The sequence below is a fragment of the Cupressus sempervirens genome, chromosome 7 (genome assembly GCF_028749045.1).
Source record: "Cupressus sempervirens isolate cs-2001-9-10 chromosome 7, ASM2874904v1, whole genome shotgun sequence".
Lineage (NCBI taxonomy): Eukaryota > Viridiplantae > Streptophyta > Pinopsida > Cupressales > Cupressaceae > Cupressus > Cupressus sempervirens.
The window spans coordinates 205,277,942-205,302,041 of record NC_143124.1 but is presented as its reverse complement, the minus strand read 5'-3'; positions in this window follow the sequence as shown (position 1 = coordinate 205,302,041).

The following is a 24,100-nucleotide window of genomic DNA, read 5'->3' as shown; positions in this document are numbered from 1 at the left end:
AATCACATCACAATATTTACCCTCGCAATTGCACTTGGTATGAAACAAACTCCTTTTTTGAACAAATCAAGCTCATAATCAATAGGAATGAAGTGTTTGTTTAGTTTGTCCACCATGCAATCCCATCTTGTGATTTTCTTCTTCCCTCTCCTATTTATTTCATATTGAATCTCTTTCCACCAAATTTTGGCATAGATTTTGGCCTTCACAAACTTAACCCTATTAGGGTCCCTAATATCCTTATACTCAAAATATTCCTCCAGCTCATTGATCAAATCAATCAACTCATTTGGGTTTAGATTTCTCAAAAATATGTCGATGTCAATTTTACGTCTTTTATGAAGCTTGGCAATGGTCCTAAAAAGCCTCTCCTCCACCTAGATTAGGACTTCATTATCTCCTTCCCCTTCTTTTCTAATATTTCCTTCTTCATTTTCTTCCTCACTTTCATCACCTACGAAAACATTCATCCCTCTATAGATATGATCCTATAATACCTGAAGTTGTCTCTGGAGAGCTCTAACCTCAGTAGTAACAACTCTAACCCTTCCACCATGCTTCCTTTGTGGAGGCATCTTGTATCAAAATCCACAACCCCATGGTCCTAGTGCAAATTGTCTCACAATTGGTGTTGTAGATTTTGGTATATAAAATGAATCCAATATTACAAAATGCCCCCTAAGAAATAATAGTTCAAGTGGAATAAACACATGAAATATGAGAGAGAAAAAGAGGAATCTACTTAATAATAGGTGTTTCCATTGCATCTATGTCCATGTTACATGTTTTGTGAGTTTGATTACTTTTTTGTTGTATCAAGATCTCTCTATTCACACACACACACACACACACACACACACACACACACACACACACACACACACACACACATCACGAGGGCATGACAACAAAATCCTAGATCTTCACTAATCTCCACCAACATTTGGAGCTATCCACCCTCGTTCGAATCTCTCCACCCTCTTTCACTTGCAACTCTCCACAATCAATCAAAACAAATGGGGAATGATTAATGTCGTTTAAAAAAAAATTTCATCCATAATCCATAATCCAAAATATCTCTCTCTCTCTCTCTCTCTCTAAATACATACACACACACACACACACACACACACACACACACACACATAGAGACACACATATGTGTGTGTATGTATTATGTATATATACACCCACATACACACATAGACACATACATATACATATGTATATAGATACATACATATATACATACATACATACATATCTACATACATACATACATACATATATACATACATACATGAAAGAAACAATGCACTTTCTAAGAGTTTAGACTTGTTCAACATAATTAATATTTTACAAGAAAATGTTGTTGAAACAATACAAAAATTTCTTGACATGAGAGGTTTTCAAGTGAGGGAGTTGACCAATCTTGAAAACTTGAATGTTGAAATTGATTTTGACATGGATATTATGGGAGACACTAGATATAATCCAGTAAAGTGTTGTGGTAGGTACTATGACATTGGAAACACCACTTGAATTGGTCTAGTTGCTAATTAATTGGGTTGATTACTTCATTATTATATGATCCAATGCTAATGTTAGTTATTATTTTGACATACATGAAAATATTATTATTCATTATTATATATGCATACATACATGAAAACAACAATGCACTTTCTAAGAGTTTACCATTGTTCAACAAAATTAATGTTTTACAAGAAAATGAGCTCAAAGGACTATCAGCTAAGAAGCAAGAAAATGTTGTTGAAACAATACAAAAATTTCTTGACATGAGAGGTACACAAGTGAGGGTGTTAACCAATCTTGAAAACTTGAATGCTGAAATGAAAGCTATCAATGATCAAACAAATATGCCAGAGTTGCAACACAATCTGAAGTTGATTTTAGATAAGGTAGAGGTAGATATTTAGAAGTTTGATAATCAAAATTTAAGGCACGAGAGGGAAGGAGAAGGAGCACCTTTAGAAAAAGATTGCATGGTAGAAACGAAATCTAGACACCATTAAGGATATTATGGGAGAATCATGATTATGATATTTACATAGAAGCATAACTTGCTTCTTCAACTCCTTACACTCAACTCTTCACTGAAATTATTCTTCTAGTAGTGAGAATAGTTGCTACAAATTCATGGAAGCACTCAAAGATGAACCATCTCAAACCATTTTGTCCTTGATTTTGGTGCCTCATTCAACAACATGTACCTCTCAATGATTTGAATTTTCTACATGGTAACAGATAATGTGCATGGTTCATCTTATTCAGTGATCATTTGCAAATGAAGCTGAAGCTTATTATTTGTTGAGTTTGAAGTTTTGAGGAATATAGGTGATTTAACATTGAATTATGGTGGGGACATTTATTTAGAAGGATTTTTTCTTCATCTTTCACAAAATTAAAAAGTGTGAAGTGTAGAAAAATTTCTAATTTAGTCCAAAATCATGGAGATCATTTATCTATTGTTGTTCTTCTACTTGGTGATAAATTTAAAGCTTTTTCAATAACTTAGTAGGGAGCTCATCGAAGCATGTGTGTTATAACGACAAACAAAATTTTCTTCGTCAAAGAGAAAAAAGACAAATTTCTTGAACACACGGTTCTACCAAAAGAAAAACAAAAAAGTAACAGCCAATGCTATTTTGGATTAGCGTACACAAATAATACATTTATAGTAAAAGATTGAATAATTTTTTTAATCTAAACTTAATCTTACTAAAAAAGATGATTGAAAGACCTCTTTTTAATTGTAAATTATCTTTTTTATTGCTATTACGAGATTGAAATTTTGTTGATCATTTATATCACTTAAATTCAAATAATATAATTTACATTTTAGAAATTTAAAAATATATAATTATTTTTAGCAAAAACATAAAGGATCTCAAAAATAAATATGTGTTTCTAATATATTTTTGGCTTATTAAAAATCTATTTCCTAAATTATTTTTGTTACAATAAAATTTTTAATGCAACTTTGTATATTTATGATTTCCTTCTAATATTTTTGCTTATTTTTTCATTTTTTAAAATAGTTTATTAGCATTTTATTTTAATAAAATAATATTATTTCTTCTAATTGGAAAATAGTCTTTAGGTTTACAAATCTTAAAATTCTATTTCCAAATTATTTTTGGGCCCTAGATTGAGATGCACCACGATATACATCAGAGATTGTGGGGAATAGACTTGACTAGTCCTTGGGTCAAGGGATTCTTTGTACCATTTTTGTTCGGTCATCAAAAATAGTTCACAGAGGAATTATTTTTTTGCAAGTATTCAATCTAAAAAACATGATTTTAAAAAATAATCAATTGTCAAGATCTAGTTAAATGAAGAAATACCATGCACCCAAATAAATATAAATAAAACTAAAACCTTGAAATTGTAAACCTAACAAAAGGGGAAAAAAGAAAGCAACAAAGAAAAACATGATTTTGAGCTAATTATTGAAGAGGAATGTAAAGTATACAAACATATTATGTAAAATGTTGATCATGATGTTAGTATAGTTGCTAAAGAAGCAACAAAGAAAGCTTAGGGAAGAAAAGGAAAAAAATACAAAGATATGATGCAGTAAGTAGGTGCCCAAAAAACCACACCCTTACCCTCCATTGTTTTCATAAGGACTCCATGTAAATTATCCTTGCGTGATCAGTTCTATAGCACCTATTTTTGCAAATAATTTGATGAATAGTCCATAAGATGGAAACATATGTCAAGATTGAAATTCTCACAACTATGCCAAATAAACATGAATCTAAATGCACAGAAAAGTTGAAGTATAATGAAGTATAAGATGTAAGGGTTTTACATCACAATTTACTTTCTGAAGTATAATGAAAACTATACTGGAAACTATTCTTTGATCTACCTTTGAATGTATACAAAGGTTGTAAACAAAATATTGATATTCTTCTAGCAAAAGAAAACTAGAAAGGTTTTTAACTTCAAAAACCCCATTCCCAACCATTTTATACTATTCATATGTTTTGAGATAGTATATTAAAATTAAATTATAGAAAGAAATTAGATGAACATGGATCTGTGACAAGCAATTAAAATATTGAGCATTAACAAAATACAAATCAACTTCAAAATAATCCATATGCAAGGGTGACTATAGAAATTGGATAAGAAGCCAGTATCTACAAAATGATATGTGAGGAACAAAAAATAAATGTGAAGCTTTTTATCTAACAAAATTTGTTAGTGACAACTCTACAATCAAGTTGTATAGACTATTGATATATCAATCATGTTTTTTATTAGTGACATACAGTTATTCAGATTATAAGTATCTACCAAGCTTATTATATAGTTAACAATGTTTTCTAGGCATTTTAGTTGTTGCTAAGTTCTACAAATGCTATGATGTCCTTTGGACAAATTCTAGTGTTTATCGAGTAGTTACAATTATAGTGAAGATCAATAGTGTAAACCAAGCATCTTAGTGTATGCCAAGTTTACTAGTGCAAATTGAGTTGTGCAATGTTTACCGATTTTATAGTTTATGTGATGTGAGTCCAGTGCTAACAGAGCTACTTAGTGTTAACCAAGTGACTCAGTTTATACTAAGCTTGAGGTGATAGTGTTTACTGAGATATGAAATGGTAAACAAGTGATTTAGTTTATATGACAAGTTTCACAATATCTACCAAGTAATCAATGCAGACCAAGTTCAAGACTACTTGGAAATGATTAGTATAGATTGAACTTCTATGTCTACCAAGTGCATGATGATGTCGAGCATTGATAGTGGATGCCAAGTATCAAAACTTCATTGAGTCAGTCTTTAGAGCTTGAGTGTCTACACTTGAGCTGACTTTATAATAGTTGTGTAAACTTGTATTATGGCAGACTTTGTAATTGTATAATTGGATTGTTATATATGTAATAAATTGTACCATATCCAAGTATGTAAGTGTTAATGTGAATGCAATTTAATCAAATATAATCAAAGAAGAGTAGAAAAGAGAAAATTACAAAGGCTACAATAGTATAAGGAGCAGAAAAGATTCATCTATCATAGCAAGGTGATTTGTACACTTAAAGGAATCTCATTTAGTAAATCAAGTTGTAGATAAAAGATCAAGTACTATTTCATCCTAACAGGTGGATCAGTCAAATCTTTTAACAAGGTAGACCTAACAATCTTTTTTAAATCTCTTTACCAAGTGCATACTTCATTGTATGTTTGTAAATTCTTTCACAAGGTGGACCTAGTAGTCCTTATTTATCCTAAGAGGGTAGATCATCAGAAGTAATCAATGTAAGTCTTAATAGGACAACTTTATACTACACTACTAAAGCTTGTGGGTATCATCCCCACCCTAGTTTTACTTCCTATTTGGAAGGTTTTTGGGTCACCAAATCTTTGTGTCACAATGTTATCAATGTTTTCATTTTTTTGGTTTATTATGCATGCATTTAGATCAGATTATATGTGAAATATTAAATTCTAATTGGACTATTGATTAAGAGTTGAAATTGTAGACATTTTAGAAGTTACTGATTCAGCCCTCCCCTCTCTATAACTTAGCCTAGTTAAGAATATTTCCAACTATTGGTATCAGAGCATTGTGCTTCTTAGGAGAAAAGTTTAATAGCTTAAGAAAAGATCAAGGCCATGGAGATATTCAGACTAGACAAAGTTATTGACAATAGGAAAGCTAGATTTGGAAATGACTATTGCCCAATTCAAGAAAGGAAAGGAGCAACTCTATCAATCCTTGAAAAGAGGAAAAGAACTTGAAATTCAAATGAATGATCATCTCTACATTGAAGATAGAATTGAAGATCTTCATTCAAGTAATCAAGGTGACGCCAATGAAGCAATTAAAGAACTCCTAGAAAAGAATGGTTCCTTGCAAGAGGAAGTAAGAAAACTAAGAAGAGAACAAGAAATTCAATTAGTAAGGCTATGTGAAGTCATGGAGTAGAAGAACAAGATAAAAGAAGAGATAGAAGAAAAGAAAAATGAAATCCAAAACCAATCCATTCAACAAGTAGACCTTATTGATCAGCTCTCCAATGCAAATGAAGAAATCATGAGCCTAAGATCTGAGAATGAAAGATTACAAAATGATCTAAACTCTAAAAGGAAAATCAATGAAAGAATGATGAAATCCCAAGCAGATATGGATCAATTGAATGATCAAAATCTCTATAGACAAAAAGGAAAAGTAAGAATTGGAAATCAAAAAGAAGGAGAATCATCCAAGCAAGGAGCTCAAAAGAATCAAAGACTTACTTGCAATCACTATGGTAAGATAGGTCATACTTCAAGCAAATGTTGAAGCAATGGAAAAGCAAAATTCAATGGAAAGTGCTACAATTGCAATCAGCATGGTCAGAAGGCTAATGAATGTGAAGAGAAACCAAGATTTGAAGAAAAATGTCACAAGTGTAAGAAACATGGACACAAGTCATCAAAATGCAAAACCAAGAGATTAAATCTAGTAGAAGAAATTATGAAAACCATATTTGGTTAGGACTACAACCTACTGCAGATGTCATTACTATGGAGAATTTGGACACATTTGAATAAATTGTGTAAAGTATCATTTGAGGAAAAGAGATACTACTAAAAGATGTTTCATTTGTATAGAACTTCATCATCTTGCCAAGAACTACATGAATACTAATAGAATTGAAGATGAGAGGAAGGCAAAAGCATATGACATCTAGAAATAGATGAGATAGAAATGGGTTCCAAATTCTATCAAGAATACAAGTCCAAGAATTGAATGACTCCACCATTTCTACTTAAGTTCTTAAAGGAGAAATTGGGACTATTCTACGAAAGAAAACATTCAAAACAATTCTAGATTGAAAGAACAAAATGATCCAAGTTTGTATCTAGGATACAAAGGGATCATCAAGTAAAAGGGTAATAGTGTCTATCAAGTTACCTTCTCTATTGAGTGAGGTTGGATCATAGACTCTATCGAGTGAGGTTAGGAGTAATGAAGATGCATATGGTTACTGAGTCACAAAGACTTTTTTGAGTGCTCAATGGAAAGAAGTGGATGATAGACTATCGACATGATGTCAACCAATCTACCTTTCATACTAAAGCATTTATGGTAAAATTTGATAAAAGTCATGGAATCAAAGTTATTCTTACCATGAAAGTTTTGAGAGCTATTGCAAAGTGCAATCTTTAGAGCATCCAAGTGATTTGAGTGAATTTTTAGCAAAATATCTTGAATTCTCTCAATCCATACCAAGTGAAGATGGCATCTAACAGTGGAAAGGAAAAGCGAGGATCAAATATTTTGGTTTGTGGAGTGAAATGGAAGGCACCAGACTTCAAGCTCACTCCTGCAATCATGAAAACCCTAGATCCAAGTGGAGTGCAGTCTCAAATCCCTCCAAAGGTACGATTGATCAATGATATTTACACTCACTTTAGATGTGTTATTCAAGAGATTGATACTTTGGAAATGGATTATGCCCTAGATAAACTATGTGTAAATAGAGTTTTAAAACCTAAGCACCAACACTTGGAAACTAAAGGATTAACTCACATCCTTCCCATGCCCCACAGATTTCAAGTAAAATGGATTAGGTTTATCCTTAGTCAGGTGCATAAGGGGTAGTTGTTGTTGGAGCAACCAATATTGATCACAAAGAAGATGATTCATTGAACTACTAGTCTCCCAATGTTAGCCAAAGCTAAAATGACCAAAACCCTAGGTCAATGAAACTTTAAAAGAAAACCCTAGTAGAATGAGATGATAGAGGAATTTTAGTAGTGTCATAAAAATGGAGTTGAAATTTAGAATCCTTATCATTGCACACAAGATTTACAACTCAAATAGGTTAAACAGTGTATCATGTGAAGTAGTTGATCTTGCATACAAGGTAGTGAAGAACAATCTATCTTTCAAACTTGCCAAGCTACTATTGAGAAAGCTCAAAAATAATATAGAAAGTATCAAGACAGAAAAGAATAACCCATGTAAGTTTGTCTCCTTGTTAACATGTCTATTCTTTTATATTAAAAAAGTATTCCCTTCAAAAGGCATTCCTGTATGGAAAAATATGTGCAAGTGCTATATTAGATCAATGAGTTTATTGCTGAGATGGGTGAGAACTATAATAGTATTATGTATGCATTAAAGGAGAAATTGAACAATAGATTTGAATCCCTAAGAAACTTGTTGAAGATTATAAGGATGATCTGTTAACCCATTCATTGTTGATAGTAACAAAGTATACATTTAGGTAGTTAGCCCTAGAATACCATGGGTAAAAACCTATTGGATATGAGGTTAATATTGATGAAACAAAAGATATCATTGAGGCACTTGTTAGCAAACTAGTTGATCCTAGTCTTGCATATTTTGGTACATATGATGAAGCAAAACCTAGGGTAGAACTAGAAATAAAACTCCCTCAAGTGGTTAACAAAGGAAAGAAAAGAATTTCTCAATTGAAAACAAGTTCTACCCTTTTGTTGATCGAAGGAAAATGTGAGGATGAGGAAGCAACGGATGAGGAAGTAGAGGATGAGGATGAATTTGAGGAAGAAGAACCATTAAAGAAGAAGGGCATGGTAATTATCACCAAGCCACCAAAGTCATCCACTATAGTATTTACAAGAAGATCCTCCAGGAAGAAAACTAACAAGGAAGGAGGAGACATTATATTCAAAAATCCTCCACCCACCTCCCAAGAAAAATTGAAAGATCTAGAAGCTAGAGTTAGTATAAAAAACTTTAAGGAATTAAAGTATGAAATTAGAAAAACTAAAGAGTAGAAGTAGATAGAAGATCTAGTGATGGATAAAATGGGTAAATGGAAATACTCACTAGACTAGCTTGCTTCTCAGATTCCTAATGTTTTGATGAAGAAAATTAAGCCAAGATGAGAATTTTCCATGCAAACTGTCGAAGACATCTATGGGAAAAAATTGAGGCAATTTATATCGAGCATAGTAGATGCAAAGGTAAAAGAGTCACTAAAGAAAAATGAAGAAAAAATGACTCTAAAATTCAACACTTGTCTAATTTTAATGAAAGATATTGAACATGTTGTAAGCAATGAAATTAACACTTGGAAATTTTTTTATCATCTTCATAAACTGAGTGATTTCCCTATGAATGCAGATGATGATGATGATAATGAAGAGGATAAGAAAAAGGATGAAGAAGGAAATGATGAAGAGTGAACACATTTTGATAACATAGAAGATGAAGAGGAATAAGGCTACCGAGGAAGCAACACAAGATTATAAGGAAATTGATCCACTAAAGATAGTTGCAATAGTCATTGCCTCACTTCCTCACTCTCCAAGCAAATGAGTGATAAAATCAAGCATGGAGATAGCCCTAGAAATATTGATTGTGACCACCAGTGACAACCCAAACATCCTATTGGTGTTTGAAAACATTACTGGGTTTTCAATTATCCCCATGAGAATATGACATATCTAGTGGCAGCTAACTCCCATTCTCAACATATCATTTCAAACATAGGGTCAACTATAAGGCTTGACCGTTCTTCTACTTTAGGCTCTACTAAACCTAGGTAGGTGGATCTCAGATTCAATTGATACTGTACCAGTGCAAAACATATCCCTAAATCTATTTTATGTAAATAAAAACCATTATATCTCCTAATGGCTTATGAAAAGACATAGGTCTACAATAGCTAAATGCAAATCTATGAATCTCAAAAGTTGAGTGAGGGCATTACATTTAAATCCTTCAACATGAAAGGTGAAAACACTTTTGATTAATAATGTTGATTTCAACAAACTCGTAGATATGTAGTAGTAAGACTTAATGATCATGTAATTGATCAGTTCCTTAACCATTGGGCAAATCCATGAATCACAAACATACATATGAATATTTGAGACATATATGTATCTTTAGATATCTAATCTATCTATTCAATTTATAAATAAAAATCTATATTCGGTTTGAATCTCATTCTTACCTGATATCCTCCTTAATAAATCTATAACCCTTTTGATTTCTATGAAGCATTTACACAATTCCTTCAATTATTAGCAACAATGAAATAACATATAGCCTTAAGGGACTACAACTATGGCCTAGGCTCTTTGTTCAAAGGTCATTAAATATTACAACTCATTGAGAATGGAGACAAGATTCAACTAAAACTCAATCATTTGCTGCTCTTTGTATTAATTTCCTTGAAACTTATATAGTGATATGCAGGAAATGAAAAACATGATGTAACCTAATAGATCTAAACTATCTATATTAACCCTCTTTACTATTGTTCATACAGATGAGAAATTTTTGAATGAATGGTGTCTCAGTATTGGGAATACATCAAAATTGGAACCAGAATATGGTCTCACAGTAATGTGCAAATTTTCTCCAAAGAACTAGAACCTGTACAAAGAGAAAGAAAAAGATAGATATAGGAAGAAGAAAATCCTGGATCTGATCAAGAGATGACAAGTGTCCCTTCATAATTCCTTCCCAAGAAGATGAAAAAGCCTTTCTCTACGTGCTCTCTATAATTACAAATCAAATCCCTTTATTTAACTTCTCAAGTGCATCAACTATCTCATAAATTTGATGATGAAAGAAAGAAACTAATTTTTGATGTTAAAATGAACACAAGGTAAAAGTAACAAATCAGTTGAATGTAAGAAAACTACTGAAAGATGATTTTTCTCCACATTTAGATCCCAAAAAGCCTTTAGAACTGCCTTCTAACCAATTCTAATGCTCCATGATCAAATCTACTTGTTTTACTACTAATGCCCTAGGAAACAAAAATTGGCTTATGTGAAGACTTGTGCACAAACCAACTTCATATTTGGAAAATTTAGGTTCTCTTAGTTTTGGTGGTATATTGGAGCATCTATTTCAGTTAAAAATTTCCCTAGTTATGCCCTTCTAAAGTTTAGTTCCCAACTATAGACAGAGCAATTAAGAGATCTATTTGAAAAATTAAAAAATATTTCTATAGTTGAAAACTATAAAAATTTGATTTTTCAAAGGAAAATTTTCAATCTGACACTGAATGCTCAAAGTGGCCTCAAAGAGAAGTATTATTTTAAGATAATATCCTTAACCTTGCTTGGCCACTACCACGTGTCAAATACTTACTGGTCCAACTGTTCCAAGCAAGTTCCACATACACTTGCCAAATTTTATATTTCCAGGTAGGTCCCTTGCCAAAATCTCCATTTTCTGAGAGGTCACCATGTCACTAATGGTGAGACACTCCCATTTTATGATGGTGACATGGCGACCACCGAAAACTACATTTTTTTAGGAATGTTTTGACCTTTTCCAGCATCCTTTTTTGACAACTCATCTATTCTTCCACATGATGCCACTTGGTAGTTTCTGGTTCATCGTCATATTTGTAGCCTGGTCTCACCTCCATCTCACGAGATTCTTAGGTTTTCTGGTAGGTTGCTATGTCACTACCAAAAAACCTTTTCCATTTTCTTATGGTGACATAGTGCCTTGCTAGATTTTGCAACTTTTTTGATGGGCTTCAATTTGCTGATGTCATCGAGTTTTATATGCGAGTTTGTTTAAAATTAACCCTAAACTAAACGACTTACAAGATAACATCATCTTGCCTCACTCTTCATTCTTGAACGGCTTAGAAAATCCCTTTCTCTCTAGACATTACATTAACTTTGTGTAATAGTATTTAAATGCAAAAGTAATCCCTCCCACGATCAATGTGGGACAAAGGTTGTTTATGGTTTTTACCCTATTTGCAATGTGGCTTACTATTAATAGGTTCTTCATGAGGCTACCCTCCCATAGAAGAACATTGATGATTGAGTTGGACTGGGGGCCATTGATAGGGTGAAAGCTTGATAAACATCCCCACCCAGGTTCGACTTCTTGAAACTACCACGCACCAATCTCTCTATACTAGGGTTCTATCTCAACCACATTTTTAGTGCTGACATGCCTAAAAATCTTGAGACTAGAGGAAACTAGGAGCCACAATCCTTGAAAGCATTATAAGGCACTTTCATTTGCTGGGACTCTTTGACAAACTCTGATATATGATTTTTCTACTCATACAACTGCCAGTGTGAAGATTCTATAGATATCCCCATTCCATCGAAGGCATGATAAGGTGGGGAACTTGATCCTCTCTCCTTTTAAAATGCTACCTTCCTCTACTCTTTTTAGACATCCTCTTCTTAGCATGGGATGACTTCTACTATATTTGGTGAAACAATTTGTCTTTTTAATATATTCACTAAAACCTGCAGCTGATGTCTTGTCTTCAACTTGCGGCTTGCCTATAACTCTACTACCTCTATGTGAACTTTGGTTGCTCTACTATTAAAATGTGGAGCTACCCCTTGTCAATCAATGTGAGGACCCTACCTCCTTGACCACATGAACTGCACCATAGCAGCTCCCTTGCTTGTGCATGGGCCATGACATTGAGATGGGCAATGTCTTTCCTCAACGGTTTCTCTATTTTCCTTTTACATGAAGCCCTTTGCCTCTGGCCAATGGCTTCTATCCTCTTTCCAAGCATGGGTTACCTTTCAAGTGTGTGCTCTCTCCTTGGTGTGTGCTGATTGACATACATCTATTCCACTATTCAATGTCGTCTGTTTTCTACCTATAGATGGCATGGACTGAGGCCTACTCTTCCATGCTTGGATGAAAATTCTTTCCTTCAAAATGTTTTATGTTCCTTATTTTCCATGGATTACCCTTTTTATGGTGTGGTTTCTTATCTTTTAGCCACTACCTACATGGGCTTCTATACAAAAAGTCGCTCCTGGCACAAGAAATGCCCCTCCTCCACTCATGGGTTGCATTCAACTTTGGACTTTAGAAATTGTTTCTTCCCCTTTTTAGAAAGAAATGGGAACTTTAGCCAAATTGAGTGCAATTGATAACAATTAAAAGGATGTTGTTTTGGCTATGACACCATTCTTGTGCAAGGGACTTAGATTCCTCCACAAAAGTGTCTCCTCCCTACAGCTTGAACACTGGTTAAATCAAATGATTCAACAATTCTTCCACTAATTGGTCTCTTCTTTATTTGATTCAACATAGAAGGAGCTTGAAAATAGTTCTTCTTCATCTTTTGAGAACTTGTTTTCATGCTGCTTAGATTGGCTTCCTCCCTTTTCACGTGCTCCCCTCAAAAAACACTGGTCATCCATCAAGTTCTAAAGTCATCTAACATGCCAACATCAGGACACTAAAATAATCTATACCTCCATTCAAAACAAGCAATAACATTTAATTGCATTCATTATTTGATATATCTTCAGTCTGACTTTGACTTGGGCATTCAACAATATCATGAGGCCAATCACCATCTATTATGGATTATGGTTGCAGGTAACAATCTTCTTTCAACTCTGGTGTATATGTCATCCAATATGCCATTTAACCTTGAGGAAAATATATGTTTGTACCAAAACACATAATGATGACAACCATTATAATCCCTTCAATTTTCAGAAATTTTAATCCTCAATACACATTATCAGTCTAATGCCATTTAGTTGGCCCCAAAGTGGGTCTGACTAAAAAAAATCCATTTTCAGAAAACTAATTATGTCAAGCTGATCCAACAGCCACCTAATATTGAATGGAATCAAATTGAATGGAATCAAATTGAACTGCTAAAATCCATTTTTAGAAAACTAATTATGCCAAGCTGATCCAACAGCCATCTAATATTGAATGGAATCAAATTGAACTGCTGAACAATCAATTTGAAGCTCATTTTAAATAATCTACAAACTATGATTTTCTGCTAACAGGGTCTGTCATTTGATTTTAAAATCTAATCTAAACACCTGATCAAGCTCTAAAATATAACCCACTAATTCTCTATTTTGCATACTTGCACCCTGTTAGATCTTGTCTCATGATGAATTCGAGGTTAAAAGATATTCATTGTCAAAGTTGACCTCTCAAAACTTCCTGCAAGAAAACATGTCATAAAACACTAAATTGGGTTTAGAATCAGCTTCAAAAACTTGGGTGGTGGTTCATTGTCATGAGCAGAATATGGATTTGTGATTTGGGCTCATGAAAAATAACATAGTGCAAATGGAAATCAGTCAAAGTGCGCTACTCATATTTTTGCAAACTGGAAACATTGATAGAAAACATTTTTTGCAACTGGAATGGACCTAGAAAAGTGTGCATATGGATTCATCATGACTTGCAAACTAACACACTTGGATCATTTTAAGAGGAAAACATAGTGGTATAGTCCATTTGACCTCACCTATCATGGATTTTTAGATATAGCATCATGAACAGGGGTTCTGACAAATTTGCAAATGCTGACACCAGTAAAAGGATAGAAATTGCGTTTGGAATCACGTTTGAAAATTTGATCAAACGGATTCATCATGAGCTGAAACTCGAAACATAACAAGTCTTTGATGTATAGAATGCAACACAAAAGGAAATTCAACATTTTAGTCAACTTCTCAAAAATTATAACTTTTCAAACAGGGCTTCCAAGAATTTAGGACAATGTGCATCAGCATGAAAAATTTAAATGACCAACTTTGAGGGATTCAAAACCTAGTCAAATAGACTCAAAATGACTCAAAATCTAAAACATAGGCTTTTAGGTATGGACACTAGACACTTCAAAAGTGGCAAGTCATGGCACATTTATAGTATGAGATATTCAATGGAAAACACAACCTCCTATAGCTATTTGACACTTAGGGTAAAAATGCAGATTTAACACTTGCTCAAAACAAGATCTTACAGAATAGCTCAAAATGAAAATTTATCACTAGGGAACAAGTTGACACACTAAATGGAGGGTGTTAGAAACATTAAACACCTTAGGGGCCTCAAAGGTAAAGTTGGGTACATAGGCATTTTAAAGCATTTATAGGGCTCAATTTTCTCAAAAGTGCTCAAAATTTGGACTACAATTTTGAGCGCCAACACATCCAATCACTCTTTGATCCAGTTCAACTTAGCACATCATTGAATAAATTGGCCTCCACTCCATCTACTAAGTTTTAGACTCTTTTCTCTTCTATTGATTTGGCTACATCAATTTTGAATACATCAGTTTTGAGAGTATTTTTTCTAGTATTCCTTCAATAAGTGCAGTATCAATTTTTATAGCTAGTTCTAGTATGTCTACAATTATTTCTATTCTAGGCACACAAGCAATAAGTGTAAGGACAATTGAGACCAAGGATCAACCAAGCACAAAATTTTGGGTAAAGGAAAAAATATGGAGGAAGAAATAGACCTAGACAAGGAAATTGTAATCCGTAATTGGGACATTTCCAAGCTCACTCTATACCAAATGCATACATTGAACTCCTCTAGAAGAAAGTCAAACAACAGAGATTAAGAGAGGAAAGGGATAAAAAATTTAAAATTATTGAGGATGCAAAAAATATTTTGGCAAAGGCCATAAGCATTGAGGTTGATTCTTCACAACCAATTTTGTATCAGCTAGTAGAGGCAATTCAAAAATTTAATGAAGACACTAATGAATGAGATAAAATACTATAGAAGGTAGAAAAGAAGTTTGAGAATAAAGTGTTGGAGTACATTGCTCAATGAATAGTTTTCTATCAAGTAGAACTTTCTACAATTTTGGGCTCTCTAGAAACATCTTGTACAAATGTATCGTCATTTTTTGTAAGCTATGTGATGTTTTTGATTTTACCAAGGAAATAAAGGACAAATTGTCCAAAATTGATGAAGAGCTAAAGGCTAGTGCTTAGTAGCTGCAACTTGAGCCTAGTTCAAGTTCTACACACTTCAAGAAGATAAGGTTTTTGATAGAAATGTAAGTAGAATTTCTTAGAGGAGAAGCAATGATCAGATCTATATTGGTAGATATATAGAATATGATTATTCCTAGCATGGATGCACTATAGAAACATATTGCACATTCTAAAACTCTCATCCATGACAAAAAATTCTCCATATAAGACCATCTGATAGAGTTGTTAGTAGAAGTGTAGATTACACTTCACACTTTTAAGGTCCTGCAAGACAATAGGGATAAAAATTTGGCTATCATACTCAAAGTACACTCAAAATTTTTATCTCATTTTGGTATTACTATGTAAATAAATAAAATAAATCTTTGACATTAATGTCAAAAAGGGGGAGAAAAGATATATGTATAGGAGGAAATAGGTGGCCAAAGATGTAAAAAGTTATGGGGGAGAAAATGTAATAAATTGTAAAAATAATGGGGGAGAAAAGTATGTACAATCAGAATATGTTGTATATAACAAGAAGATGTATAGTATACTATATGAAAGAACATTACCATGTACAAATATATATCTTACAAAATCAATTTTGAAAAATCTCAAAAATAGTGTACTCTACCAAGCCAGTATCACAAAGTGATGGATAAAAGGTACTCAGGAAACTCTTTTTTATTTTAGTTTTGGATGATGTATTTTTGTCACTAATGCCAAAGGATGAAATTGTTGATATATCAATCAAGTTTATTATTAGTGACATACACTTATTTAGAATCAAAGCTCCATAATGAATTCACTTTTAATGAGTCTCTAATAGTAGCATAATTTGATCTATCGCATATGGATCCTTCCTCAACCAACCAAAAGTACCTACGCACTATTGAATCAAGAGTCCCCCCTATGATAATGTTGAAGTACACCAATCAACAATGTTACGAGAATCAAGAAGCATTTCTCTTGAAATCTTCAATTTTTCCTTAACTAGAGCTCTCTTCACACATGCACCTACTCCATCATGTTCCTCTTTCCCATGGCTAGACTCAAAAAACTCTAAATATGAGGCACTCCCCTCTCTACATGGATCCTACACAACCAATAAAACATGCGAGCATTCTTGAATTGACCTATGCAATTATCTAACCAAATGATATATATATCATAGAAATGTCATGCTCTTATAAGAAATCAAAATAATTCTTGAAAAAATGTTGCATAAACTCATGAGAGTGAGATCTATCATCACTCATGTAAAAATGGCACTCTTTAATAATCTTTTGATTACCTTCTCCACTATTAGGGGCATGTCTATATGTTATGTGGACAAAAATAGAAATGTGAATGGAGTTATAATACTGAGATTGTGTCTCATGTTGGGGATGTCATCTGTAGTTCTCTACAAAGTCAACAATTGATATAATAGTGCCAATGGTAAAAGGCTCCTTACACATTCTAAATTGCTAATCCAACCACTAATACTTGTGACTATGCCTTGCATACTTGTAGAAATGATTTTTCTTCAAATCTAAAATAAAATGAGCCACATTGATTTCTTTTTCAACCAATTCACATCTAAAGCCCTCACAGCCACTTTTCAATGTGTATATCACTATTTCATATACCGCATTTTTTACTATTGTCATCCCAAGATCTTGTTCACACCCCTCATGGAAACATGTGTCAAAATTTCATAAGCCACCACATGTTGAAAAATTCTCATTTAAGCAAGCATTTCTATAAAAGAAAAAACCATCAACTTAAGGACATAAAAATTGATCTAGCAAGTCTCTTGATAATTTTGGAAGTCCACTAGCACCATAATTCTCCAACATTTCTTTACTATGCAAAAGTAGAATGGATGAAGCCTAATAGTTCATGGTGCATAGAAAACTCTACATGATATTTGCAACAACATGTAGTTCAAATTTTAAGTGGCACATAATAAAATGGCTTCAAAGATTCAAAATATGTTTGTGATATATGCAATCTTGGATGACTCTCTCTAAATTCTTTAAACAACATAGTTTTACTTACCTCCAAATAATGTTTAGGATGTGGTGTATGGTCTCTAATGGAAACTCTCAACTTCAACATGTCTTTAGCATTGGGTGATACTCTTGAGCTAGAGTGCCAAAACTATGTAATTTCTTGCTTCACATCATCGGTTAGCTTCTTATCAAAATGTGGAAGTATCCCACCAAGAGCCCATGTATCATTTTGAAGAGGATTGTCAATTCTCTCTCATCTATTAAGTGCTCTTCTCAAAGTAGTATGATTTAGGTTTAGGTCAATAAAAGTTTGTCTCATATATCTACCCTTTCTCAAATGATGACTTACTAGAGAGGTTGTAATAACCCTGTTAGTGGCTCTCTTATCCCTTTTCCCTTCTATTTTTCCCAATGCTAGTGAGAGCACTAAAAATATTCTTCATGATAATGGCATTTCTTTCTATTTTCTTGTTGACACGAATCTTCAATTTAGAAAGCACAGGTCTCATCTTTTGCATCAGTAATAAGTGCATAAAAATTTGACATTTCTCCACCACTACCTTGTTGCCAAAAAACATATATATAGTCTTGAAGCCCATAATCAAATAGTTATTTGTGATTTTTTTCTTTCCAAATTAGTAATAATCATTTCATCAATTTCAATTATCCTTTTTTGTCTTTTAGGACCTTGATGATGATTATAATTAGGAGATATGTAACATTCTTGTGCATTTTCATTTGTGCCATGGTCATGCATGGCATTTACATTATGAACTAGTAAATTTTCATTCTCCAAATTTTCAATCTTGGCATAGTCATTATCAATTGGTATATTTTCATTCCCCAAATGAACATATTCATTTTCTGACTCTATGATCTCACCTTTGATCAATACATTGTCAACTTGATTCACATTTAACATACCTTGTTCCTTTCCCTATATGTTGCAACGTTTTCATTTCATATCTTCATTTTGTGTTTAGCCTTTCGAATACTACTACTCCCCATCTAGACAAAAATACCAGACATGTAATCAAATCTTTTAGCAATCTTTTTGGTTGAATTGTCCCCGAACAATTTTTTTTCTCCAAACCCGTGAAAATGGCTCCAAAAAAACATGATTGTCAGGTTTGCAGTAATAGATAATATTTTCGAAAAAGTTTGCCAGTAAAATAATTTGGGTACTTGATCCCATATCGAGTATTTGATCCAAGATAGCATACCCGATATGATATGAGGTACCCAAAATGATCACCCAAATTTTGGAGGGACATCAATTGGGCAAGTGAAGGAAATCAACAACTATTGTATATTATTATATACTAGTATATTGTTATATATTAGTATATTATTATTATTAAATATAATATAGTAATATATATTATTATTATACAATCTAGTAATATATTAAATTAATATATAGTCATATATTATTATTATTATTATATCGTAATGGTGTTGTAGGCTAGGGTAATTGATGCAATGGGTCGAAGCCCATGACCGGGTAAAAGCACAAACCTATGTCACCTTTTATAAAGGAGAAGTGATATCAGAATTTAAAGTCTTCAACTTTAATGACATAAAAGTGGCATTTGTGCTTAGAATTTGAAGATTATGTAAACTAATGAAATGTGTAAAATTAGATAAAGTTTATGTCTGTAATTTTTTTGAAAAAAATTGAGTGAAAATTTTATCTATTTTTTAATTTTTAAAGTCTATTTTTTAATTTTTTAAAAATGCTTAAAATATAGAGTTTTTTTCCCATCAAAAAAATATATGAAAACGTTCATATTTTGGTCTGATTTTGGAATATGTTAGAGTCAACATATATACCTAGTGCACCAAAACTGAAAAATTGAAATTCACTAATATTTTTTAGGTTATAACCGGTCAAAGTCAAAGTTATTAGAAATTGATATTTTTTCCTCCCGTCAAACATTTTCCATCAAATCTACATATTTTTTTAAAAAAAAATTATATATTCTTGAAGAAGACTCTCTCCTCTAGTGCAGCATTAAAAAATAATAATTTTTGAACATGATTTACTATTTTTTTCTTATTTTTGAATAGACATCTTCTTGAATCTTAAAATACCTACTTGTACTATTTTCAAATTATAACATATTATCCATAATCAAAATTTTAAAAAAATTATATAATCATAATCTTGACTCCGAGACCTACAAAACTATATTTTTAGTTTTTAAAATTTTTTTAATTTAGTAAGTCAAATTGGCCTTCAAAGTGAGAAGTTTGTAGAAGTTCTTATTTTTTCTTGTGTAGCTGCCACCTAGGATGCCACATAGGTAGTTCTGGCCGAAACGGTTTCGGCTATAACTGTTTCAACCGAAAGGGTTTCGGCCATAACCCCCTAGCGTATAAAATTATTGTCAATCACTTTTTGGCTATTTTTATGACATTTTGAGTCATTTGAAACATGGGGTTACGTCCAAAACCATTTTAGCCGGAAGTGTTTCTGCCGTAACTGTGCATGCCACATCGACGGGGAAACTTGCCACATATGTACGGTCGAAACTTGTTCGGCCATAATCATTATGGCTGAAACTATTTCAGCTGTAACTCCTCTAAATATCACAAATACTGACATAGGTTTGTGCTTTCACTCGACCCCATTCAACCCGTTGAATCGTGAATGTGTCCCTAGGGGTCCTAGGACCCCTAGGGACCTATTTCATTTGTTTGAATGGGTCAAAATGGGTCATAAGATAACCTATGACCTATTTTGATGTATTTCATGACAACATGTGTCCCTAGGGGTCCTAATAGGACCCCTAGCAACCTATTTTATTTATTTGGATGGGCTGAAAGGGGTCATATGATAATGTATGACCCCTTTTGATGCATTTCATGATAACATATGTCCCTAGGGTTCCTATTCCATTTCTTTGAATGAATCAAAAGGGGTCATAGGATATCCTATGACCCCTTTCGACACATTTCATGACAACATATATCTCTAGGAGTTCTAGGGACCTATTTCATTTGTTTGAATATGTTAAAAGGGGTCATTAGTTAACCTATAACCCCTTTCAATGAATTTAATGACAACATATGTCCTTAGGGGTTCAAGGACCCCTAGGGACCTATTTAATTTGTTCAAATGGGTCAAAAGAGGCAGTGTGATAACCTATGACCCCTTTTGATGAATTTCATGAAAACATATGTCCTTAGGGGTCCTCAAACCCCTATGGACCTATTTCATTTATTCAAACAGACAAATTTCATGACAACATATGTCCTTAGATGTCATAGGACCCCTAGGGACCTATTTCATTTGTTCAAATGGGTTGAAATAGATCATAAAATTGTGTATGACCCCTTTCAACTCATTTCATGAAAACATATGTCCCTAGGGATCCTAGGATCCCTAGAGACTTGTTTTATTTGTTTGAATGGGTTGAAATGGGTCATTGGATAACTTATGACCCCTTTCAATGAGGCCTATTTCATTTGTTCAAATGAGTTGAAAGGGCTCATAGGATAACCTATGACCCCTTTTGATTAATTTCATGACAAGATGTCTCTAGGGGTCCTAGGACCCCTACCTATTTCATTTGTTTGAATGGATTGAAAGGGGTCATAGGATAACCTATGACCTCTTTCGATGTATTTCATAGCAACATATATGCCTAGGGTTCCAAGGACCCATAGGGACCTATTTTATTTGTTTGAATGGGTTGAGAAGGGCCATAGGATAACCTATGATCACTTTCAACACATTTCATGACAACATGTCTCTAAGGGTCCTAGGACCACTAGGGACCTATTTCATTTCTTGGAATGGGCCGAAAGGGGTCATATGATATCTTATGACCCATTTTGATGCATTCATGACAACATATGTCCCTAGGGGTCTTAGGACCCATAGGGAGCTATTTCATTTGTTCAAATATGTCTAAAGGGGTTATAAGATAACCTATGACCCCTTTTGACACATTTCATGATAACATATGTCCCTAGGGGTAGGACCCCTAGGGATGTATATAATTTTTTTGAATGGGTTGAAAGAGGTCATAGGATAACCTATGATTTTTTTCAGTGCATTTCATGACAACATGTGTCCTTAGAGGTCCTAGGACTCCTATGGACTTATTTCATTTGTTTGAATGGGTTGAAAGGGTCCATAGGATAACCTATGACCCCTTTTAATGTATTTCATGACAACATATGTCCCTAGAGGTCCAAGTATCCTTAGGGATATATTTCATTTGTCAAAATGAGTCAAAAGGGGTCATGAGATTTAACCCATGACCCCTTTCAATGCATTTCATGACACCATATGTCATAAGGGGACCTATTTCATTTGTTTGAAAAGGTCAAAAGGGGTCATAGGATAACCTATGATCCCTTTTGATACATTTCATGACAACATATGTCCTTAGGGGTCTTATGACCCCTAGGGACCTATTTCATTTGTTCAAATGGGTCAAAAGGGGTCATAGGATGACCTACGATCCCTTTTGACAAATTTCATGACAACATGTTCCTAGGGATCCATTTTATTTGTTTTAGTGGATTGAAAGGGCTCATATGCTAACCTATGACTCCTTAAAATACATTTCATGAAAACATATGTTCTTAGGGGTCTTACCTATTGTGATAAGCTAGAGTTACCATTGCACCAAAAGATCAACCTATTAATGCCCAATACAACCACTAGACTTATAGAACAAAAGAGGTGGTTAAGCCATGTCATTAATCCTGAAGGGGAAGGCTGGTGGTTAGTTTAACAATCCCCCCTCAGTGTTACCCGAGCAAATTCAAACCTGTAACCAAGCACTGATACCACTTGTTACAAGCTAGAGTTGCCATTACACCAAAAGATTAACTTGTTAATGCCCGACACAATTGCTAGACTTATAGAACACAAGAGGTAGTTAAGCCATGACACAAATCCCAAAGGGGAAGGCTTCTAGTTCGTCCAACACCTATTTCATTTTCTTGAATGGGTCGAAAGGGGTCCTATGACCCTTAAGTACATGTGTTATCATGGAATTCATTGAAAGGGGTCATATGTTATCCTATGACCCCTTTAACCCATTCAAACAAATGAAATAGGTCCGTCTAGATCCTAGGACCCCTAGGGATATATGTTGTCATGAAATGTGTTGATAGGGTCTTACATTATCCTATGACACCTTTCGACCCCTTTGAATAAATGAAATGGGTCCTAAGATCCCTTGGGACACATGTCATGATACAATGGGTTGAATGGGGTCATGGGCTAGCCCACGACCACATTCGAACCATTGCATCGATTACCTTAGCCTATGACCCCATTTCTATATAACAATAATAATAATACATTACTATATTATATAATAATATTATTATATGACTATATGTTAAATATAATAATAATGTATTACTAGATTATATAATAATATTAAAAATAATAATAATAATCATGTATATTACTATATTATATTTAATAATAATAATAATACATTGCTATATTATATAATAATGATACTAGAATATATGATTGTATATTAAATGTAATAATAATATATTACTAGATTATATAATAATAAAAATGATAATAATAATCATATTTTAGTATATTATATTTAATAATAATAATATACTAACATATACTAATATATAATAATATCTAATATATACTAATATACAATAGTTGTTGATTTCCCACACTTGCCAAATTGATTTTCCTCCAAAACTTGGGCGATCAATTTTTGACTTTTTTTTTGCTGCCAAATTTTGGGTACCTGATTAGGCTTGGTATTTACCAAACCTCTTTGGTCAACTCAAAAAACATGTTTGAGATATGTTTCAGTGATATTTAGACTTTGAGTAGCCATCTAACAATATTCTTTTCATCGATATCCAATGAAATGATCTAAGGATTTTTTGATAAAACTCTCAAGATTCTATCAATACAATTGATATTGTAATTTTTTTTTTTTGGATTTGATTATGTGAACAATTTTTTACATCCACATTTCAGATCACACTCCATGATCCATCATCAGGACCCCTTTCTCCTTCTCTTCTTTTGCATGCATCCTAATGATGGATCACTGAGTGTGATACAAAATGTTGATGTAAAAAATTGGTCACATAATCAAATCTAGAAATTAAATTACAATAGTGATGGATTATGCAAATCTAATAGCTTTGATATAATTGATGTTGAATTCGGAGTTTGATAAGTATATACTAGTTAATTTTTAATGAACATGTTTTTAAACTGGTAATTGACATACTGATTGAAAAATATCTACAAATTTCAAATGATATAACATTTTTTAAATCCAAAAGTGGCATCACATTCTATGCTTTGCCTAGTATAATAACAAAAAGAAAATTTTTATTTTGTAAACCTTTC